Below are 22,535 nucleotides of genomic sequence, written 5' to 3' on the forward strand. Positions count from 1 at the left end.
CTAGATCATTGCAACACTCACAAAATGCTGGAGGATCTCAGCAGGCCAGGCAGCATCCATGGGAAAGAGTTAACAGTTGACGTTTTGTGCCGAGCCCCTTCAGCAGGACCGGAGAAAATTAGAGGAGGAGTCAGAGCTAGAAGGTGGGGGAAGGGGAGGAAGAAACACAAGGTGATAGGTGAAACTGGGAGAGGGGAGGGGTGAAGGAAAGAGCTGTGAAACTGTATGGTGAAAGAGATACAGGGCTGGAGAAGGACAGAAGGCCATTGAAGAAAGAAAAAGGGGGAGGAGCACCAGAGGAAGGCAACGGGCAAGCAAGCAGATGAGGTGAGAGAGGGAAAAGAGGATGGAAAATAGTGAAGGGGGAGGGGTCATTACCGGAAGTTTGAGAAATCGATGTTCATGCCATCAGGTTGGAGGCTACCCAGACGGAATATGCGGTGTTCCTCCTTCAACCTGAGTGTGGCCTTATTGCATGGTAGAGGAGGTCGTGGCTGGACATGTCAGAATGGGAATAGGAAGTGGAATTAAAATGGGTGGCCACTGGGAGATCCTGCTTTTTCTGGAGGAATAGATCATTAACCAGTTTCATAACTGTGTGCATTTTTGTTGATTATCTTCTTTTATATGCATATAATAAATGAATTCATGCATGCCGAACCAAGTCTATAGTACAATTACATATCTCCAATCTCTGTAATTATACCATAGTACACAAACATAGAATGAACAAGAGAAAAAGTTCTAAGACAGACTTCCAAGTCATTCTTGATTCATTCAACGAAATGCAGGATGAAATGTGCGTATGAAAAGTTTGTTGGATGCAAGTATGTTGTTTAATTAAAATTAATTAATTGTTGCTGCTGCGGCTGACAACACTGCATTATTGGCTTTGCTCAGGTGAAAACAGTAACTGCAAAGGAAGATGGGAGAGTTTTCTGAAATAAAAGCGCCAATCCATGCCTTTTCCAGTTTGTAAGATGGACAATATATTTTGACAGCATCACAACCTGTGCAGATATTTCACTGTGATTTTAGAAAGGCAGGAGCTGAGTATAAATCACTAGGAAAACAAAAGTCTCCCCAAAATACTTCAAATCCATTAACAGGAAAAACAAATCAACATCAATTACTCAGGCTAACACCCCAGCAGTGAGACCTTAATTACATTCAATAATCAGTTCAGAAGGGTATATCACGGCAATTGTATGTTTGACATCCAAATTCCCAAATCATACATGGTACTCTGAGCTCCATCATGACAGAACAATGCCAAGGTAGTGAGGAAAGTGCTTCAAATTTGTCATAAAGGTAACATCCCTACCATCCAGGGGTAACCCTTGGCTCATCACTGATCAAAATGGAGGAGAAGCACCTGAGATGGCCCTGTGAAATTTGAAACGTTTCACCAGAAACACTTGAAAACTCAGTGAAAAGGCCATCTTCTACCAAGCAATCACACCTTTCCACTGTTACCTCAAACTATACCAAATCTTCCCTTTCTGTAATATTCTATGTCCTGTCTAATGAAGATGAGCATCCCATATGCCTTTTTGTAATGAACCTGCCTGCCATCTTCCAGGACTTTCATACGTATACCAAGGTCCTTCTGTTCCTCCATGCTCCCTTTGGCCATATTATTCATTACGTATAATGAATGCTGCCCTTCTTTGACCTTCCGAACTGTGAAACTCACACTTCAATGAATTCATTCCATTAAGTTCCTTTCTTGACCTCCATGTTGAGTCTATGGGCTCCTTCTTCTCATATTCTGTAGTCACTTGTCTGAATTCCTCCTACCTGGTTTAGACCTAGGCAATAGCGCCAACATAAACTGTGTCATTTATTTTTTTATGCATTAGTAAATTATTATTTGAATGAACGCCATTGTTCCCATTCTCCTCTATACATCATACACTGTGGCCTCTCAGCACAGTAAGTTTTGGAACATCTCTGGACTCAATGACAGAATGCATCGACTTCTGACCCTTAGTAAATTCTCTGTTTCTCTGCTGAAGTGAGCAGTCACAGAAATCTGAAATGTGTTGATGCGTGCACTGCAGATAGCAAGTGAATCTCTATGGAACTGTTGGCTAGATGTTTGCATGATCCAGCCTAATGTTTCAACTTCATGATCTTTCACGTGATAGAGAGAGGATTATTTTTGACTAAAGGCCATTGACCTGAAAGCTTGACTTTGTTCCTCTCTTCACAGTCACACAGACTGAGTAGTTCTGTCATTTTCTGTCAACACAAATACAAGTCATGGAGTCACAGACCAGATGAAAAGTAGGAGATTAAGGATGATTGACTTCCTCAATACAGATGTGTGCATGGATATGAGAATCAGCTGACATATGTCGTGTAATTTGTGGTAGCAGCACAGTGCAATAAAATAAAACTATATGTTACAATAAGAATTACTAAAAAAAGTGCAATAAAAGAGCACTATCTAACTACCCTACTCTTTTATGCTTTCCACGCCTATACCTCATCTTTGATGGTAGTAATGAGAAGAGGGCAAATCCTGGGTGGTGGAGGCCCTTGCCACCTTTTGAGGCATCACCTTTTGAATGTCCTCAATGGTGGATCCAGGCCAAACTCTTCAAGTCTGATCTTGTGGATAAAGATTAGAAATAAACAAAGGGGCATTCATAGTTTAGAGAGTAGCAACTTGTATCTACATCCAATGTAGGAATCTTTTCAAAAGTGAAATTGTGAGAGTTCAGGGCAACCAGGAACACTAACATTTGATTAAGGTTTTATGGTACTGAAAATAGGGGAGGCCCTTCAGGAGTAGAGAGGCTGTAGGGGATTAGCCTCGAAAGAAATTGGTTCAAATGTCAACGTTTAAGGTAATTTTTTAAAATCAAAGTGCATATATGATCCGATAGGTTCTTTTAAGCCACTCTTGGATGGGTACATGCAGCTTAGAAAAACAGAGGGCTATGGGTAACCCTAGGTAATTTCTAAGGTAAGGACATGTTTGGTACAGATTTGTGGGCCGAAGGGCCTGTATTGTGCAGTAGGTTTTCTACGTTTCTATATATGTTACCATATACAACCCTGAAATTCATTTTCTCTTGGGCACATTCAGTCTTTAGAAAGAGGTGACATAGGGTCAGAGAATGTCAAAACTGCAAGGTGAAAAAAAACATTATGGAAATCATATATACAGTAGGCCTCCAAATAGTAGAAAAGATGTGAGGTTGAGATTGCAAAGGGCGTGGGAAAGGGCATATAATAAAGGTAATGTCACAAGTGTAATGGGGGGGCTTCAATATGCATCAGATTAGGAAAATCAGAGTTGGTGTCAGACCACAAGGGAGGGAATTTGTTGAATGACTATGAGATAGCTTTTTAGAGCAGTTTGTGCTTGAGACTATTCAGGGAAAGGCTATCTTTGACTGGGTGTTGTGTGATAATCTTATTAGAGCTTAACGTAAATGAACCTTTTGGAGACAGTGATCATAATATGATTGAGGTCATACTGCAATTTGAGAGGGGGAAGCATAAGTCACATGTATCAGTATCACAATGGAATAAAGGGCAGGACAGAGGCATGAGACAGGAGCTCGTCCAAGTGTGTTGGAAGGGATTACTGGTGGGGATGTCAGCAGAGAAGAGGTGGCTGAAATTTCTGGGAATAGTTCACAAGACACAGGATAGATATGTCCCACAGAAGAAGTTGTTCTCAAATGGCAGGGGTAGGCAACTATTGCTGACAAGGGAAATTAAGGACTGTATGGAAGCCAAGGAAAGGTCATTTAAGGTAGCAAAAATGAGTGGGAAGTTGGATGATTGGGAAGCTTTTTAAATCCAGAAACAGGCAACTAAAAAGCCATAAGAAGGGAAAAGATGCAATATGAGGGTAGATTAGCCAATAATATAAAGCAGGATGTTAAACATTTTTTCAGTTATATAAAGAATAAGGGGGATGTGAGAGTTGATATTGGATCACTGGAAAATTACGCTGGTTAAATAGTAATGGGAGAACAACGAAATGGCAGATGAACTTTATGGGTACTTTGCATCAGTCTTCACTGTAGAAGACACTAGCAATGTGCCAGAGGTCTGTGAGTATCAGGGAGCAGAAGTGAGTGCCATTACTATAACAAAGGGAAAGGTGCTAGGCAAACTGAAAGGCCGTAAGGTGGATGTCACCTGCACCAGATGGACTACATCCCAGAGTTCTGAGAGAGGTTGCTGAAGAGATAGCAGATGCATTGGTTATGACTCTTCAAAAATCATTTGTATTTGTCATGGTTCTGGAGCACTGGAAAATTGCAAATGTCACTCCACTCTTTAAGAAGCAAGAAAAGCCAGTTAGCCTGACCTCAGTGGTTAGGAAATTGTTGGAGTATATTATCAAGGATGAGGCTTTCAGGTACTTGGAGACTAATGATGAAGTAAGTCAGTCAGCATAGTTTCTGTAAAGGGAAATCTTGCTTGACGAATCTGTTAGAAACCTTGAGGAAGTAACAAGCAGCAGCAACAAAGGAGAGGTAGTGGGTGTTATTTGCTCGGGTTTTCAAAAGGCATTTGACAAGCTACCACACATTGGCTGCTTAACAACATAAAACCCGATGGCGTTGCAAGAAAGATGCTGGCACGTATAGAGGAATGGCTGACAGGCAGGAGGCAGCAAGTGGGAATAAAGGGGACTTTTTCTGGTTGGCAGCTAGTGACTCGTGCTGTTCCTCAGGGGTCAGTATTTTTGACCACTACTTTTCACATTGTTTGTCAATTATTTAGGTAAAGGAATTGATGGTTTTGTGGCAAAGTTTGTAGCTGATACAAAGATAGGTGGGGGAGAAGTAGGTAGTGCTGAGGAAGCAGAAGGACTTAGAGAAATTGGAAGAATGGGCAAAAAAAATTGCAGATGGAATACAGTGTTGGGAAACATATGATAATACACTTTGGTAAAAGTAACAAAAGTGCAGACTATTGTCTAAATGGGGAGAAAATTCAAACATCAGAGGTGCAAAGGGACTTAGGAGACCTCATGCAAGACTCCCAGAAGGTTAATTTACAGGTTGAGTCTATGGTAAAGAAGGCAAATGCAATGTTGGCATTTATTTCAAGGTGTATAGAATATAAAATCAAGGAGATAGTGCTGAGACTTTATAAGACACTAATCAGATCACACTTGAAGTGTTGTCAATGGTTTTGGGCCCCATATCTCAGAAAGGATGTGTTGTCATTGGAGAGAGCCCAGAGAAGGTTCATGATGATGATTCCGGGAATGAACTGGTTAACATATGATGGGCATTTGGCAGCTTTGGGCCTGTACTCACTGGAATTTAGAAGAATGTGGGGGAGGGAGGGAACTCATTTGAAGCCTACTGAATGTTGAAAGGATGAGATAAAGTAGATGTAAAGAGGATGTTTCCTCTGGTGGGAGTGTCCAGAACTAGAGGGTACAGCTTCAAAATTGAGGAGCGACCCTTCAGACCAAATGTAAGGAGAATTTTTTTTAGCCAGAGAGTGGTGAATCTGTGGAATGCTCTACCACAGTCTGTGGTAGATGCTGTGGGTGTATTTAAAGTGAAAATTGATACTTTCCTGATTGGTCAGGACATCAAAGGATATGGCAGTTTTATGAGGTTGAGTGGAATCTGGGATCAACTATGATGGGATGGCAGTGCATTCATGATAGGCTGAATGGCCTAATTCTGCTCCTATATTTTATGGTCTCATAAACACATTATAGAATAATAATCATTCTAGAATCAATGAAAGACCACACCAACTTGGACGTTCAACTAGTGTACAAAAGACAACAAGCTGAGCAAGTAGAAAAAGAAAGAAATAATAAATAAATAAATAAATAAATAAATAAATAAGCAGCAAATATTGAGAACATGAGACGAAAAGTCCTTGAAAGTGAGTCCATAGGTTGTGGGAACATTTCAATGTTGGGGCAAGTGAAGTTGAGTGAAGCTGTCCCCTAATAGTTGAGGGGTAATAACTGTTCCTCAACCTGGTAGTGTGAGTCCTACGGGTCTTGTGCTTTCTGCCTGATGGCAGCAGCAAGAAGGGTGCATGGCCTGGGTGGTGGGCGTCCTGATGATGGATGTTGCTTTCTTGTGATAATGACTCCGTGTAGATGTGCTCAGTGGTAGGAAGGGCTTTAGCCAAGTTGGACTGGGCCATATCCATTGTTTTTTGTAGGACTTTCTGTTCAAGGGCATTGGTGTTTCCATACGAGTTTGTGATACAGTCTGTCAATATACACTCCACCATACATCTATAGAAGCTTGTCAAAGTTTTAGAAGTTATGCTAAATCTTCGCAAACTTCTGGGGAAGTAGAGGTGCCCCCATGATTTCTTCACAATTACACTTGTGTGCTGGGCCAGGACAAGTCCTCTGAAATAACATTGAGGAATTTAAAGTTGCTGACCACTTCTACCTCTGATGAGGATTTGCTCATGGACCTCAGGTTTCCTCATTCTGAAGTCAATAATCAACTCCTTGGTCTTGCTGTCATTGAGTAAAAGGTTGTTGTTGTGGCACCACTCAGTCAGATTTCCAAGGCAAAGAGGAGACACAAAATGTCACTGGCAGGTAAGATTAAAGTAACACAATTTTATATTAAGATGAAGAGGAGAGTCCAAAAGAATGGAACCAGTTAAAGACTAGTTGCACAGTAGCCAGGTATGGAGACACCAATGCCCAGGAACAGAAAAAAGCAACAGTAAGTGGTGGGTACATCCCAGTCCATCTCACGCAAAGCCCTCCCCACCATTGAGTACAGTTACATAAAACACACCCAAAAGAAAGCACCATCCATCATCAAAGACCTCCATTATCTCACTACACACTCTTCTTGCTTCTACCGATAGGCAGGGTGTGCAGATGCCATAAGTTCCACACTACTAGATTCAGGAACATTTATTATCCTACAATCATCAGGCTCCTATACCAGCATGGATAACTTCACTCACCTTTATTCTGAACTGGTTCTATGGCCCACCGCCTCACTTTCAAGGACTCTTTCTAACTCGCATTCTCAGTAATATTTTTATTTGCATGTTTTATCTTCTGTCATATATTAGTTGTTGGTAGTCTTTGTCTGATCTTTCATAACTGTATGGTATTTCTATTTTGCTGTAAATATCTGCAAGACAATAAATCTCAGGGCTGTATATGGTAATATATACATATATATAGATAAATTTATTTTGAACTTTGAAATATTGAAGGTGCAATCTATATGTTGAAACATGGAAATGGGTGCTATCTTAAAAGAATACTTCTTTTCTGAAATAATTCTGAAAGACATTGTAACATATTTGGGAAATGACGTGGTGATATTTTATAGCATACTATTGAATGAGAAGGGTGGTAATAACTGGGACCCTGATGAATGATATACTGGAAGACTGAATGACGGCAAATGTGTTTCCCTTGTTCACAAAAGGTAAGAGGGATGAACTAGTTGAATATAGACCAACGAATCTCAAATTGGTGGTAGGGAAATAATCGGGGAAAAATTATGAAGGACAGGATGAATATACACTTACAAAGACACCTTGTGTTTCTCCCTCCCCTCCCCCCTCACCTTTATTTCTCCAGTCCTGCCAAAGGGTTTCGGCCCAAAATGTCAACTGCACTCTTTTCCACAGATGCTGCCTGGTCTGCTGAATTCCTCCAGAATTTTGTGTGTGTTGCTTACAAAGACAGTGTTTGATCAGGCATAGTCAGCATAGGATGTCAATATATTCAACATAATCAGAATAGTCAGTGAGTGGGAAATCCTGTCTGATTGAATTTATGAAGATATAATGAAGTATATGGATGAGGAATGTAGTCTATATGGCCTTTAGTAATGGAGTTAATGCAATCTGACATGGAAAGCTGGTCCGAGATTTGAAGCACAGAAATCCAAAGTAAATTGGCAAACTGGATCCAAAATTGGTTTGGTAAAATGAGATGGGCAGTGATAGTGGAAAGCTGCTTTTATGAAGAGAAGCCTCTGATCAATGGAATCAGTACTGAGATCCCTAGATTTTTTATTTATGTTAATAATTCATATGTTCATGTTGGAGATATGCTTAATAATTCGCAGATGACATAAAAATTGGTGGTGCGAGTGAGGATGATAATCTCAAACTACAGAAAGCTATTGATCCACTGGTAAATTATGCAGAGCAATGGCAAAGGAAATTTAATCCTAATAAGTGTGAATTTTACAGTTTGGAAGGTCAAAGAAGGGTAAGATTCATTAGACACAATAAATCATAGAGCCAAAGTGAGCACGGAGGAACAGCGAGATGTACGAAAGTCCAGGAAGATAGCAGCACAGTTTGATAGAAAATGCCTCTGGGATGCTTGCCTTCATTAGCTGAGCACAGTACATAAGAATGTGGAAGTTTTGGTATAATTTTATAAAACACTGGTAAGGCCGCATCTGGGATATTGAGTGCAGTTTTGATCACTATCGTAAGGGAAGGACGTGATTGTTTTGAAGAGGTTGCAGAGGAAGTCCACCAGGATGCTACCAGGGTTGGAGTGTCTCAGTTTTGGGAGAGTGGAAAGTCGGGCTTTTATCCGCTTGGAGTGAAGAAGGCTGAGGTGCAGAGGAGAGGGAGGTGCACAAAATTAAGCCAATACAGATAGAGTAGGCAGTACTAAACATTTCCCTGTGGTAGAGATATCTACAAGTGGCCATGGGTTTAAGATGAGAAGAAAGAAGTTTAAAGGGATATAAGGAAGAATATTTTCACCCACCTGGTTCAGTGGGCTAGGAAAGATAAGGAAAAACAGAGGCTGTCTGAAATCAGATAGTCTGAATCTTAAGAACAAAGAGTATGACAGAAAGAAATATTTATTTGACATGGTTATGTGAAACTGATTCATTCCTTTTACATAATTGTTTGGGATAGACATGCTTGCCTCTTTTTGTTTTCAGGGCTACAGATTAATTTATTTTTGATTGATGCAGGAACAGATTTATTTATTTCTGATTGATTTGGAGACAGATCTATCTATCCTATCCCTTGGAACAAAGTGAAAGTTCGATTTTTACTTTCGTTGAATAATTTTTTTTGGGCGACAAGCATGCCAGACCATTTATAGAACTGTGTTTAGAACAGAGCATTCAAGTGTGGCTAGTTTCAGAACATAACGTTTTCCTATCAACAGTAACATGATTTCTGGTTAGCAGAAAGTTAGCAGCCAAGTTGCAGGCCGATTACAACTGACATTGTATGTCGTCATTCAAAAGTAACCTGCAATTCTATCATTGGAGTAATCTACCTGTTCATTAAATAACTTGCTTGACTCCAATACAGGTTGAGAAATCTGGTTCAGTACTTTAACAAGCAGTAAATTAACATTCTCATCCCCTTTTGAGGATCAGATAGTTAGCCATACAATATAAACATTGCTAATCCAACATCACTTTGGATAGAAAGTCAGAGCGTATCAGTTCAAAAGTGAATTTCATCATCTACAATTTTTCAGCAAGGAAAGGAACAATTTCAACATTGAAAGTGAACCTTTCCCCGACAGATAAATATGAAAATAATAAGGCAATTGACCATATTTCACAGTATATCAGGATATAAATCAGAAGTTCACTGACAGGTGTGGACTAGAAGACAAGTACACATAAGTAACTAAATAAGATTTAAGTTGTTTTTGCTTTGGGATAATGCTTTCCTTGTGCTGTACTGCTGAAGGCAAAAACAAAGTAAATTTGGCAGATATATTGAGATTGTTGGCTGTTAAAACCCAGTGGAAAAAAAATGTCTTATTAGCCACCAGCTTTACTGAGTCTGACAATCTGTTTCTTTGAGGCATGTTTGGGAACTGGTGTTGCCAGCGTGCACAATGACAAAGTTTTTAAAAAACAGTTTTAAAGTGTTTGCTTTCATTGAAAAGGATGATCTTCACCTTTACACAATTTGCCGGAGTACAACTCACTCACCAAAGAAGACTGGAACCTCAGTAATGGAGGCTGGTGCAGTGTAAGAACATCCAAGCATTAATTCCAATAAATGGTGAAGGGTTTGGTGGAAGGAATGCAAAATATTTCCCACACACAAGTTAACGAGAGTAATCTATACACACACACACTTATGCAGGCTGCCAGAACTTGAAAATTTTAAGTATCCAATTATTTCTTAACTCCATAAACAATCAATATCTTTACACCTTTCAGCAATTATTTAAAAAAATCAAAAAATCCCACCCACAAGTTGATGATAATAATCCACACATACACACTATGCAGACTCTCACAACTTGAAAAGATTATATGTTTCTAAATATTTCTGACTTCCTTAAACAGTCAAAACTTTCAGCAACTATTAAAAATATTAAGAAGTTTAAATTTATTATATTGCTTTAGCAGAACTTTGAATATCAATCATTTATATGTGGATAAATAAGTAAGGATATTTAAATGATCCAGAAAATTAATATATATTAATCAAACTTACATTTGTTCCTCATTGCTCTTTTCCATTCAAATCCCCCAGTGTAAGCAATTGAAAAACATAGCAACTTAGTGATCATCTGGTGTGCTCCACAGAATTATCATTATCAAAGCTTGTCAAAAACTTTCAGGATATGCATGATGCAGCAGGGTAGCATAGAGTTTAGTGTAACTTTATTCAGCACCAGCTGCAATAATGGGGTTCAATTGGCGGCATGGAAATGCAAGTTTTCTTCCAAATTCCAAAGAGGTATGATTAGGGTTAGTGAGTTGTGAGGGTGTGAGAAGCACTTGCGGGCTGCCCAATACAATACTCACTGATTTAATTTGACGCAAAATGACACATTTCACTATACGTCTCGATGTGCATTTGACAAATAAGCTTAATCGGTAACCTACCAATAGACTTTAGTATACTCTCGCATGTGTAAGGAAACACTGAATGATGGCATTCATGACGGAAAATTCAACACTTTTCTCTCCGTAATTTCTAGGACAAATATCTAATTTCCTAAAATTCATTGCTTATACACACTAGATGAAGGTCAATACCTGAAAATGGATGAAAAAAAAACCCTTGCAAAATAAAGCACCTGTATTATCCTCACACTTGACCCTGGACTCTGGTATACAGGGGTGTACGGTTTCTCCTTCAGCTTCTGGGCAGTAATCTGATGTAATGGATATCTGCCCATTGTAAAACCTCCCAGATTTTCATTCCATTTAAACCAATGGAATGAAACTGAATGATCTGAAAGGATGCTGAGACATGAAACTTAATGCATTGCACCTACAGAAAACAGCTTCCAATTATTAAGGCTGCCTTTTGATACAGGCACAGCAGTGGTGGGAGGGTGTAAAAACACAGCTATTGACGCATGCAATTCAGCTGTGTGATCACCGGCTCCAAAGGTGAGGTCAGAGGCATTGTTAGCCTTAAGTATTAACTGAATGTTTAGCTTTCAAGTCTTTCACAGATTAATTCCCTTCAGTTAACTCAAGCAGCATTAGTTAACATCAACATTAAATTAATTGCTCATTCCACAGGAAAATAGTGCTGAGAAAAATCATGTCTTCTGCAAAGAATCAACCAAGGAAGATGCAAATGAGTGACAGGCAACTACAATAATCAAAAGAAAGATTTGAACCATTCTCCTCACGATGATTTTCTTAGGTTCATAGGTACATTTAATGTCAGAGAAATGTATACAATATACATATTGAAATTCTTTTTCTTTGCAAGCATCCACGAAAAGCAGAGGAGCGCCCCAAAGAATGATTGACAGTTAAATGTTAGAACCCAAAGCCCCCCCAGCTCCCCCCTCCCACGCATAAGCAGCAAAGTGACAACCGAGCACTTGAGTGTTCAGCAAAGCATCAATAAAGACACAGACTTGCAGTACCCCAAAGACTACTTGTTCACCCAGTAATTCAACATACCACAGGCTCTTTCTTTCCCTAATTAGGGAAAAAGAGATGTCCCCATTTCACTGTGAGAGGGGAGACATAACAAAACAACTCGCCAACTTATGGCGTTAAGAGTCTACTGCGTCACTTTTGCCGAGCTCTGTGCCCAAAGATCCTGGATCTCTGGGAACACAGCCAGGAGCCATCTTCCATCTTCCGTGTACTCCCACGACACACCAGTGGGAGCACCGACCTTGAATTCACCCGCCTAAAGAGCCACAAAAGTCCGGCACACTGAAGGCGCACTAGTCTTCCAGGCCACGTCCTCAGCATATCGAGAAATGGCCAGTTTTGTGGTCCAGGCACAGCTCAAATACCATCTATAAATTTGCTGATGATACAACCGTTGTTGGTAGAATCTCAGATGGTGACAAGAGGGCGTACAGTAGCGAGATATGTCAACTAGTGGAGTGGTGCTGCAGCAGCAACCTGGCACTCAACGTCAGTAAGACGAAAGAGCTGGTTGTGAACTTCAAGAAGGGTAAGATGAAGGAACACATACCAATCCTCAGAGAGGGATCAGAATTGGAGAGAGTGAGCAGTTTCAAGTTCCTTGGTGTCAAGATCTCTGAGGATCTAACCTGGTCCCAACATATCGATGCAGTTATAAAGAAGGCAAGACAGCGACTATACTTCATATGGAGTTTGAAGAGATTTGGTATGTCAACAAATATACTCAAAAACTTCTATGGATCATTCTGATAGGCTGCACCACTGTCTTCCATGGGGATGGGGCTACTGCACAGGACAGAAAGAAGCTGCACAGGGTTGTAAATTTATTCGGCTCCATCTTGGATACCAGCTTACATAATACCCAGGACATCTTCAAGGAGAAAGGCAGCTTCCATCAATAAGGACCTCCAGTACCCAGGGCATGCCCTTTTCTCATTGTTACCATCAGGTAGGAGGTGCAGAAGCCTGAAGGCACACACTCAGCAATTCAGGAACAGCTTCTCCCTCTCTGCCATCCAATTCCTAAATGGACATTGAACCCTTGGACACTACCTTACTTTTTTAATATATATTATTTCTGTTTTTTTGCACAATTTTTAATCTATTCAATATAGGTATATTGTGATTGATTTACTGACTTACTATTATTATTTTTCTTCTACATTATGTATTGCATTGAACTGCTGCTGCTAAGTTAACAAGTTTCATGACACATGCCGGTGATAATAGACAAGATTCTTATTCTGAAATAGAGCTTGTTTCCAACAATGCAAGCAAAGGAGTCGCCTTTAGATCCATCATCCTAAGCTCCTCCCTCCGACATCAGCTTTTCAACAGCCTTCCATCGCCACCTCCCCTCATCAACATGACTGAACAGAGACTTAGGTGGACCTGCTACGAATATACTTAACCTACAACACAAGAAACAATGGGTATTCTGCAGAAAGTAACTTACCTCCTGACTCCAAACACTTCCACCAAAAAAAATCAGTCATCCATGCAATGGAATCCACTCCAGGAGCTGCAGCCAGAACATCATTCAGGACAAAGCAGCCTACTTATTAGCTAGAAAGTGAACTAAAAATGAATATTCACCACATCTGCTACTTAGGGCATCATGGGTGTAGTATGTGCCATCTACAAAATGCAGAACTTCAATCCATGGCAACTTTACCAGAAGCCTCCCTCACAGAACAGGTTCAACAAATTTAAAGGAACATCACCATTTGAAAGATTCTGTCTTCAATCACACATCCACCATCTTGACCTGGAAATACATACTGTATATCAAGGTTGCTTAAATGTCACAGAATCTAATTCCTCAATCCCATACTTAATTGCTCTATAGGAATACCTTCACCGGAGATTCTACAGTAGCTTAAGAAGCAAGCTCATCGCAAACTCCTAGTGTGCTATGAAAGGGAATAAATGCTGGCCTTAACAATCATATTTACATATTACAAATTAATGTATAAATGTTGTGCAAATTTTTCAAAGCTGTTGAAAACATTTGGTTAAAAATAAGCAAAACAAGAAATCCAAGAAGTTTAGTCCCATCTCACAATCTCACAATCTATGACCAAGTTTATATTAATAGAGGGGGGGAAACTGTTGGTTTGCTAAGCCAAGTTATAGCTGGATGGTGATGTAGTGGCATGCACACCAGTCTTTGAAGCAAGTGGTCCTGAGTTCAAATCCAGCCAGCTCCTTGCGTGCTTTCCATCTGTGCATGGAACTTGGCCTGCCTGATGTGCCACAAGATATGGAAAGGAACAACAAGCTGAGCAGTGTACAAAATAGTGGAAGATATCTGTGGGACATTGTTTTAATAATTATTTTGTGCTAATAAATGCCAGTGCTCCTGTTAAGTGGCCTTACTTTTGTTTACTAAGTTGAGTGCTGCAAAATGTCAGGCAGAGTAGAAGTCAAATCAATGATAGAGAGCTGAAGGGTCTCAGACAGGAAACACTAACTTTATTTTCCTTTTCACCGTTGCTGCCTGACCTGCTGAGAGTTTGCAGCATTTCCTAATTTTATTCCAGTGACAAGGTATCTTTCAAAGACAGATGTCAAGTTGCTTTCTGTTTGTTGTTCTGTCATAGTCAGGGAACAGCTTAAGCATCCAGTTACAGATTTCATTAGCAATATTGGTTCAAAGATTGTAACAAGTTACAGGCATTTTTAATTTGTGTCAGAAAATTAAAACCAGCATTCATATTACCATTGTGCATTATGTTTGCTGCATAAATCATAAGCTAGAACTCAAGGAAGCCTTCTGAAGGAATGCATGGGCAATGACAGAGGCACAAGGTTACATACCTTCCTCTTATTCTTTCACTCCCTCTGCAGTTGCATCTTTCTCACCTGAGATCTCTGTCTGAATTGATACTGAATCTCACAAGATAAAAAGTCCAGAAATCAAATATATATTACCCAGTCCTTTACTGGTCATTCCTTTCCATAGATGCTGCCTGACCTGCCAAGTTCCTCCAGCATTTTATCTGTGTTACTCTGGATTTCCAGCATCTGCAGAGACCCTGTGTTTACATATTCCACCTAGGATTTTTAATTTCTTCACTTTAGAGTTTAACAAAATATTAATACCATGAGATTTATTTTAAATGATGTTATGCATTTCTCCAAACACATAAAAAGATTTATTTACATGATATTGCAATTACAAAAGCACATTTACAATCATAAAAGCCAGAAGAACAATTTATAAAATACAAACACTGATACTAGCACAATATGCTAGTGTTGAAAGCAGAAAAAACAAATATAATAATTTAAATACAAGAGATTCTACAGATGCTAGAAAACGTGAGCAACACACACAAAATGCTGGAGTAACTCAGCAAGTCCATAGAGGGGAATAAAGAGATGGTGCTTTGGGCGGAGAGGAGACCATCCATCAGGATGAGAAACGAAGGGAGAAGAAACAAGAATAAGAAAGTGGAGGGAGGGGAAAATTACAATCTGGTAGGTGATAGGTGAGACCAGCTGAGGAGGAAGGCGGGTGGTTGGGGAGTGGACATGAAGTAAGAAGCTGGGAGGGGATATGTGGAAGAGGCGAAGGAATCAAATAAGAGAATACAGTGGACCATGACAAAATGGAAAGAGGAGGCGATGGCAGATGAGGAGAAATGAAGTGGTGAGAGGGTAACTAGAAAGAGGAATGGTAAAAAAGAATAAGACGGAGGGGATAAATTATTGGAAGTTCGAGAAATCAATGTTTATGCCATAAGGATGGAGGTTTCTCAGATATTATATGAGATGTTGCTCCTCCAACCTGAGTTTGATCTCATCAAGACATTAGAGGAGGCCGTGGATAGACGTGTCAGGATAGGAATAGAAAGTCAAGTGAGAATAGTAGCCACAAGCAGATCCTAACTTTTGCAACGGACAGAGTGGAGGTGCTTGATAAAGTGCTGCCCCAATTTGCATCTGGGCTCACCGAAGGGGAGGAGGCCGCACCGGGAGCACTGGAAACAGAGAACAACCCAGACTGACCTGCAGGTGAAGTGTCACCTCATGTGGAAGGATTTTTTTGGGGACCAGGATGGTGATGAGGGGGGAGTGTATTTTGTGCCATTTTCTAAGTGCCTGGAAGGAGATCAGTGGGGAGGGATGAGTGGACAAGGGAGTCACATAGAGTGATCCCTACAGAAAGCAGAGACAGGAGAGGGGGAGATGTGTTTAGAACTAGAATCCCATTGGAGATGGCAAAAGTTATGGAGAACGATGTACTGGATATGAAGGCATTGAGTGGTAGATAAGAATAAGGGAAACACTATCCCTGTTATGATGGTGGGAGGATGGGATGAGGGCAGATATGCAGGGAATGGAGGATGTGCAGGTGAGTATGGCAGTGTTGATAGTGGAAGGGAAACTCTGCTGTTGAAACCAAGCACCTGGAGTAAACCCATGAAGAAATATCTCAAATGTTCTGAAATAGAAAGTCTCATCCTGAGAGCAGACGCAGCGGAGCTGGGAGAACTGAGAGAATGGAACAGCATTTTTACAAGTGACAGGGTGGGAAAAGGTATAGTCAAGATGACTGTGAGTCAGTAGGCTTGTAAAAAATGTTGGTAGGTAGTCTATCTCCAGAAATGGAGACAGCGAGATCAAGATAGGGGAGAGAGGTGTCAGAAATGGACCTAAGGGTAGAGTGGAAGTTGGTAAAGTTAAAAAGCTCAGCATGGGTGCCAGAAGCACCAATGCAGTCATCAATGTAACAGAGTAAAAATTGGGGAGCATCACCAGTGTAAGTTTTGAGAGGTTGGTCATGACTAGACGGAGCTCCTGCCTCAGCAAGGATCTGGATCCATTGCAATTTACATATCACCACAATAGGTCAACAGCAGATGCAATCTCAATGGCTCTCCACACGGCTTTAGACAACCTGGACAACACAAACACCTGTGTCAGAATGCTGCTCATTAACTATAGCTCAGCATTTAATACCATCATTCCCACAATCCTGATTGAGAAGTTACAGAACTTGGGCCTCTGTCCCTTCCTCTGTGATTGGATCCTTGACTTCCTTACTGGAAGACCACAATCTGTGCACATTGGTGAGAATATCCCCTCCTCACTGATGATCAACACTGGTGCACCTCAGGGGAGTGCGCTTAATCCACTGCTCTACTCTCTCTATACCAATGACTGTGTGGCTAAGTATAGCTCAAATACCATCTATAAATTTGCTGATGATACAACCATTGTTGGTAGCATCTCAGATGGTGTCATGGTTCCAGTTGGCCGTTCCCCTTTAACACTTCTTTCTGCCTGATCATGCCCCAATTTCAGTCAATTGCTGCTAGTTACCCAATAATCGTACACCTGGCTTTCATCAGAGACTGGGAAATAAATACAAGGATGACTCTATCACAGGTTGCCAGTTTGTTGGTCAATTCTTGTGTGATACTTTGTTCACTGTTCTGATTAGAACTGTTAGTTCTGTTCTGCTCTAGTTTCTAGAGAGTCCCTGTGAATCCCGTCTCCTTGTCAAGATCCCTCTGGTTTCCTGCTCTACGTTCAGGTCTACACCAGTCTCCCCAACTGAGTCGACGTGCCAGTGTCCTGCACTTGGGTTCTCCTCCGTTGCACCCATGTGACAGATGGAGATGAGAAGGTGTACAGGAGGGTGTACACTAATCGAGTGGAGATGCAACAACAATCTGGCATTCAACATCAGAAAGACAAAAGAGCTGATTGTGTACTTCAGGAAGGGTAAGATGAAGGAACACATACCAATCCTCACAGAGGGATCAGGAGTGGAGAGAGTGAGCAGTTTCAAGTTCCTGGGTGTCAAGATCTCTGAGGATCTAACCTGGACCCAATATATCGATGCAGTTATAAAGAAGGCAAAATAGTGGCTATACTTTATTAGGAGTTTGAAGAGATTTGGTATGTCAACAAATACACTCAAAAACTTCTATAAATGGACATTGAACCTTGAACACCACCTCACTTTTTTAATATATGTTATTTCTGTTTTCGCATGATTTTTAACCTATTCAATATAGGTATTGTGGCGACCCACTTTCTGCCAGGCGAACCAGCTCACAAAGTCGCCTGGGAGAGACTTTGGTAATGCACCTCTGATGTCATTTCTGCCCGGAGAGGGCGGGCGCTCGGGATTAAATGCCAGCGCCGCGAAGTTTGAATAAACTAGTCTCGAAACGACTTACCGACTGCGTGTCGTTATTTCAGCGCTGTGTGTAGCACATCGCTACATTGGTGACCCCGACGGTCCAAACGGTATTTGGACCAAAGATGACCGACTGTTCATCTGTTCATGCAGTTTCGCTACAAGTGCCGACTTTCTGGACGCTGCGACCACGCGTGTGGTTTAGCCAAGCAGAAGCCCAGTTCCAGATTCGGCAGATATCCTCTGATTCCACGCGTTACTATCACATGGTGAGCGCCCTTGACCAGGAGACGGCCGCCCAGGTTGCGGATTTCATACAGTCGCCCCCGGAAGAAGGCAAATATGAAGCATTCAAAGCGCTGCTCATTGGGACCTTTGGCCTCTCACGGCGTAAGCAGAGTGCCCGCCTGCTTCACCTGGATGGTTTGGGAGGCAGACTGCCGTCAGCATTGATGAACGAGATGCTGGCCCTGGCTGACAGACACAAGCCCTGCATGTTCCAGCAAGCGTTCCTGGAGTAACTGCCCGAGGACATACATCTGCTGCTGGCCGACGCAGATTTCAGCGACCCCTGGAAGGTGGCAGCCCGGGCAGACATGCGGTGGAAAGCCAAGAGGGAGAGCGTGGCGTCCGTCGGTCAGATTACCAGGCCATGAGCCCAACAGCGGACCAGACCAGGCCCGGCAGGGGGGCGCACACAACACAGAGGTAGAAGTGAGGAGGACAGTGAACAGTGGTGTTTCTACCACCAGCGATGGGGCACAAAAACCCACTGTTGTCGCCTGCCCTGCAAGGGCCAGGGCCAGCTGCCACTAATGACTATGGCGGCTGGCCAGGACAGCCTCTTGTATGTCTGGGACAAACAGCTTCTTGGTCGACACCAGAGCGGAGATCAGCGTCTTGCCCCCGACAGGGTACGACACCCGCAAAAGGAAGCCAGGACCCACCCTGAGGGACGCAAACGGCAGCATGATACTGACCTACGGCACCCGCACAGTGCAGCTGCAGTTCGGCGCCAGCCGGTTCACGTGGGACTTCACACTGGCCGCGGTGGCCCAACCGCTCCTGGGGGTGGACTTCTTGCGAGCTCACAACCTGCTGGTCAACTTGCAAGGGAAAAGACTGGTACATGCCGAGACTTTCCAGACGTTCTCCCTGGGCGAAGCCAAGTTGCCAGCCCCACACCTGGACTCCATCAGGCTGTCCGACAACAAATTCACCAGAATCCTGGCAGACTTTCCATCGATTCTGGCACCGCAGTTCACGATAGCCATGCTCAGACACAGGGTACAGCACCAAGTCCCGACCCAGGGACCACCCTGGAAAAGCTCCTACTGGCGAAGGAGGAGTTCAAGAGGATGGAGGAATTGGGGATCGTACGGAGGTCTGACAGCCCATGGGCCTCCCCCCTGCACATGGTGCCCAAAGCAGCCGGGGGTTGGAGACCATGCGGTGACTACCGCAGACTGAACGAGGCTACCACTCCAGACCGCTACCCAGTGCCGCACATACAGGACTTTGCAGCAAACCTGCATGGGGCAAGAATCTTTTCCAAAGTAGACCTCATCCGGGGATACCATCAAATCCCGGTGCACCCTGAAGACATCCCCAAAACAGCACTCATCACCCCGTTCAGCCTGTTCGAGTTCCTCTGAATGCCGTTCGGCCTGAAGAATGCCGAACAGACGTTCCAGCAGCTAATGGATGCAGTGCAACGTGACCTGGACTTTGCGTTCATCTATTTGGACGACATCCTTATAGCCAGCAGTAGTCGTCAGGAGCATCTGTCCCACCTCCGCCAGCTCTACTCCCGCCTGAGTGATTTCGGCCTCATGATCAACCCAGCCAAATGCCAGTTTGGTCTTGTTACCATTGACTTCCTAGGCCACAGGATTACCAAAGATGGGGCAACACCTCTGCCTGCCAAGGTAGATGTGATCCGCCACTTTGCCCGGCCCAACACAGTCAAAGGCCTGCAGGAGTTTGTTGGTATGGTGAACTTCTACCACTGTTTCCTCCCCTCAGCAGCCCGTATCATGCGCCCTTTGTACACCCTGATGTCGGGTAAAGGCAAGGAGATTACTTAGGATGAGGAGGCCGCGGCCGCTTTCGTTAAAGCCAAGGAAGCCTTGGCCGATGCCGCGATGCTGGTGCACCCCAGAATGGATGCACCGCCCTCACGGTGGACGCATCCAACACAGCAGTCGGTGGGGTGCTGGAGCAGCTCATCGAGGGGCGCTGGCAACCCCTGGCGTTCTTCAGCAAGCACCTACGACCACACGAACTCAAGTACAGTGCTTTCGACTGGGAGCTGTTGGCACTGTATCTGGCAATCCGGCATTTCAGGTACTTAGAAAGCAGGCCGTTCACGGACCACAAACCGCTGACCTTCACGTTCACGAAGGTGTCCGATCCCTGGTCGGCTCACCAGCAGCGACATCTGTCCTACATCTCGGAGTACACGACGGACATCCAGCATGTCTCGGGAAAGGACGTCAACGTGGTGGACTCACTCTCCAGACCAGCTGTCCAGCGGAGGCGCAGCAGGTAGACGACGAGATGCCCAGCTACAGGACCACAGTCTCGGGTTTGCAGCTGCAAGACTTTCTCGTAGGCCCAGGTGAGAGGACCCTCCTGTGCGACGTGGCTACCGGCCAACCTCGCCCCATCGTCCCGGCAGCCTGGAGGCGGCGAGTTTTCGACTCCATACAAGGTTTGGCGCACCCATCTATCAGGACAACCGTCCGGCTGGTCTTCAGCAAGTTTGTGTGGCACGAACTTCGCAAGCAGGTCAGTGAATGGGCCAGAACGTGCGCGCAGTGCCAAACAGCCAAGGTGTAGTGGCACACTGAAGCCCCGCTGCAGCAGTTCGAACCCACCCATCGGAGGTTCGACCACATTCATGTGGATATCATGGGCCCCCTACCAGTGTCGCGAGGAGCGCGGTACCTCCTAACGATGGTAGACCGGTTCATGAGGTGGCCAGAGGTGGTCCCGCTCACCAACACACCTGCTGATTCCTGCGCCCGTGCACTGATCGCAACCTGGGTAGAATGCTTCGGGGTACCGGCCCACATTACCTCCGACAGAGGCGCCCAGTACACCTCCAGCCTGTGGTCAGCTGTGGCCAGCCAGTTGGGAACGCAGCTGCACCACCCACAGTCGAATGGACTGGTGGAACGCTTCCACCGTCACTTGAAATCGGCTCTCATGGCCCACCTGAGAGGACCTAACTGGGTGGACGAGCTTCCCTGGGTCCTGCTTGGAATTCGTACGGCGCCCAAAGAGGATCTGCACGCCTCATTGGCCGAGTTTGTGTACGGCGCACCCCTGGCCGTCCCGGGAGAGTTCATACCAGCCCCAAGGGGGCAAGAGGAAGAACCTGCAGCAGTCCTGGACAGGCTACGCGAAAGGCTTAGCAACCTGGTCCCCGTACCAAGTTCACAGCACGGACGGACCCAGACCCATGTACCCAAAGACCTGCAGAACTGTAAGTTTGTGTTTGTACAAAGGGGCGGAGACTGGGCACCACTACAGCAGCCATACGAGGGGCCGTTCAGCAATAACGGGTCCACGTATGTTCTGGACATCAGGGGGGAGAGAGGAGGTTTTCACAGTGGACCGACTCAAACCAGCCCATGTGGACTTGGCGCAGCCGGTTGAGGTTCAGGCATCGTGGCGCAGAGGTAGACCTCCCAAACAGAGGCTTATCCAGACTGAGGACATTGGGGGGTGTATCGCCAGTTCTGGGGGGGCGGTTATGTGGCGACCCACTTTCTGCGCATGTGAACCGGCTCTCAAATAGCCAGTGCGTGGGGGGAGACTTTGGTAATGCACCTCTGATGTCATTTCCACCCAGAGAGGACGGGCGCCAGGGATTAAATGCCAGCGCCATGAAGTTTGAAAAAACTAGTCTCAAAACAGTTTACCAACTGCATGTCATTATTTCAGTGCTGAGTGTAGCACATCGCTACCGTATACTGCAATTGATTTACTTACTTTTTTCTCTTCTTCTAGATTATATGTTGCATTGAACTGCTGCTGCTAAGTTAACAAATTTCACGACACATGCCGGTGATAATAAACCTGATTCTGATTCTGAACATGGACTGTTCCACAGAGCCAACAAAAAGGTAGGCTTGGCAGGGGTCAATACGAGTGCCCTTTGCTATACACACCTTTGTCTCAGAGAAAGTGGAAGGAAACAAAAGAGAAATTGTTGAGAATGAGGACCAATTCTACCAGACAGATGGAGATGGACGAGAACTGGTTAGCTGGGTCAGTAATGGTCCAGGGCATGTTTACTAAATCATTTTATTCCATATTTTGAGGCAAAGGTGAGAATAAACGGACACTTGGGAACTCATTTTGGATTGAAACAGGTAATGTGAGAAGAAAAAGTGGCAAAGCCACTTCACTGAAAAACAATTGCAGTATTTTCCCTAGGAGGTCCAGAACATAATGCAGTTTAATAAATAATTTTTCATCAATTTTCCTTTTGTGTCAGCTGCATA

Source organism: Hypanus sabinus, chromosome 11 (assembly GCF_030144855.1).
Source record: "Hypanus sabinus isolate sHypSab1 chromosome 11, sHypSab1.hap1, whole genome shotgun sequence".
NCBI classification, from domain to species: domain Eukaryota; kingdom Metazoa; phylum Chordata; class Chondrichthyes; order Myliobatiformes; family Dasyatidae; genus Hypanus; species Hypanus sabinus.